Genomic DNA, 3,149 nt, shown 5'->3' with positions numbered 1-3,149 from the left:
ACCTTAAAGAAGTCAATAAAAATCCCTTATTTACAAGATCCATTAGAAAAGAAAGCATAGTAAACTTATAAGATCTTATGGGAGAGGGTTCCCACACTGCTAGTGTGGGGAGGAGTTTGCACACTATACTAATTGGTGTTTTGAAGGTATCAATGTATCATTCATATAGGGTTCATATTTTCCAAATATGAAAAAGAAAATAATAAAAAATCATGTGAGAGAAAATGACACAGTAGCAGTGTGGAATTCTTTTCCCAAATCTTATTATTTGTCTAAACAAACTTATTCTCATTCCATCTTGAATTTCAATAACTAAAAAGTTATTAATCCTGTTACATAAACATTTATATTTGTAAATGTTTTTACATTTACCACAAACTTTCAATGAAATATTTCACCAAAACTACCTATTTCATCTTAAGACCAAACCAAAACGATCATCTAAACATAGTTTACAACTACGGTTGAGTTCTTATTCCTTTATGTCACTCTCAACCATATATCCCTTTTTATTAGGACAGATTTCAACCATGTAGAGGGTTAAGTTGAATAATTCAAACTATACTAACATAGAGAGAAACCTCCAAGCACAGCAAAAAGCAAGAGAATTAGGAGTAGGGATGTAAACGGATTGGATTTGGCTCGGATTATGCTATATCCGCATCCGCATCCGTTTAGCTTTCAGACGAATTCGGATAGTGCTAAATAGATACGGACACGGATACAGATAGAATATTTATTCGTTTACATATAAATATAGCTTTTCGGATAGCTATAGTCTATTCGTATCCGCATCCGCATCCGTTTAGCTTTCGGAAGGATTAAGATAATGCTAAACGGATACGGACACGGATACGAAAATGAATTTCAACTATTCATTTACACCCCTAATTAAGAACCACAACCGTAGACATTTGGGTAATTTACAGTCAAGAGTTGGTCGACTGGATGGAACAGAGGATGCGTAATTGGCCTTGGGTGATATTTACAGTTCTCTAGGACATTAATTCAGTAATTAAGACATTTTCTACTGTTTGTATGTCTATACAAGATAGGGAATATGTTTTGATAGCCCAAAATCTAGCCTTTCAAACTAATTAGAGAAACTTGTACCAATGTAACTGACAATTTACTTCGTTTTCTTAGTTTTTAATTTAGTGTTTATTTTTCACAAAAAAAGGGTCTTTCTAGGCATCATTGTGCATAGTGAAGTATAATGCTTCACTATTTTCCACTTGATAGTACATCGATTAGTCAATGTGATAGAGGACTCCACATACATTACAATGACCAAAATTTAGTCTAAAGTAAGCAAAGAAAGTTACTCAAACTCAAATTCGAAATTTTAGTAAACTTACCAAAATGCCATCAAATAGAGATGAATTTCATCTACTTCCTCTTTTCATTTTAAGTACTACCATATAGCAAATGATGAAGTGTTATACTTCACTAGGCATAGTGATGGGGAGGAAAATCCAAAACAATTTATATACATCGTCGCTTCATCTTGTTGAAGTAGGGATCTAGTTTGCACAATAAGTAATATGAGAGTGTGACTGGAAAAGTATCTCCTTAGGTTCTCTGGCCGGTACAGTTCCCTAATGCCCTAATAAGAGAGGGGTGGACCCCATCCGGGTAGTGTGTTCGAGCAAGGGTAAGGTGGCCATTTTCGCCCCCTATGAGAGGAATCAGAAGAATTGTATCGGGCAGAGAACCTGAGAGGATAAAGATCCAAGTGTGACCCCGAGCAAAATTCTTTTGGTGCATGCCACAAAACTAGAATAAGTGACAGTCTCTTGCGAGATGCTTCCATGGGCCATCTGAATAAGGACGGTTGGCAGTGACACTCTTATTTTGAAAAATTTATCTCTCTTATTGTGATTTGATTGAAAATTCTATTTTAACTTTATACTTAGGACAAAGTTTTCCTCTACCCATAGAGGATGGTTCATTCACCATCTTAGGGTTCACAAACCTCAATAGGGTTTTAGTATTTTTCCCAAAAGACCCCTACCATCGTAGGGTTCACAAACCCCAATAGGTTTTAGTATTTTTCCAAAAGACCCCCATGATTCTTTCTCTCATCTTCTCCTGCCCCAAGGTGAATGAGATCCCATTCACCATGGATAGAAGGAAACTCGATCCTTAAACTTAGGGAAGCAGTTTTCTGTACGGGAGAGCGGCCTACACCAGCACTCCTATGTGTCTATCTCTCTCCTCCTTAAAACAAAGGGGCAGAGGTATCTTTTCACATAGGAAGGAGAGAGATAGATTCATGGGAGTACTGACGTAGGCCACACTCACGAACATAGAACTTTTTCCCTTAAACTTATTACATGAGTAAAGGAAACTGAGACAAATTTATGTATTTTTAAATAAAATTTAAATAGAAAAATTCAGAGATGATCTGTCTTCTTGTTTTTTTGGGTGAAAGAGATGATCTGCCAACCAACACAACAAATAATACAAACTTTTAAAATCAAGGTATAGATAATGGTATCAGTCTCGAGCCAAGTTGCTGTTTTACACTCGATTTGATTAAAATTATTTTTGGACCATTTTGCGTACCATTCCACTGATCCCATATATGGGTCAAAACACGATATCGACACCGTCCAATACTGATATAGATCAGCTGATACGATCCACTCGACACCAATACTGAATTGGGGATATAGGTAGAATGCATAGTTTGGATTAAAATCTTCTTCAATTTCTTGATCGCCGAGTGCAGTGTAGTTCGGGGATTGAGAGATCGACACCTGATAGGTGTGTCATCCAACGATCTGAGGTCAACTGTTGGATGTCATGCATGCCAGGTGTCGAGCTCTCAACCTCGAGCTACACCACACTGCGCTTTCAGGGAATTGAAAATGATTTTTTTCCGTAGAATTTTAGTGTATAATATCAGATAAATCTCTATTAGTTATAATTGGATGATTTTACCCTCAAAGTATATTGTGACCATTTTACCTTCTATCCATACCGTATTATCGATTCAATATCAGCTATGTATCAGTATTAGTGTCGATCAATACCGATACGGATTGATACCAATTCTTAATCTTATGGTAGAGAATTGACTAACAAATTATACCAATTCATAATACCAGAACCGAGATAGATCCGAAAGGGTCATTGTACACCCA

The sequence above is a fragment of the Telopea speciosissima genome, chromosome 10 (genome assembly GCF_018873765.1).
Source record: "Telopea speciosissima isolate NSW1024214 ecotype Mountain lineage chromosome 10, Tspe_v1, whole genome shotgun sequence".
In the NCBI taxonomy this organism is placed as follows: domain Eukaryota; kingdom Viridiplantae; phylum Streptophyta; class Magnoliopsida; order Proteales; family Proteaceae; genus Telopea; species Telopea speciosissima.
This window is presented reverse-complemented; position numbering follows the sequence as displayed.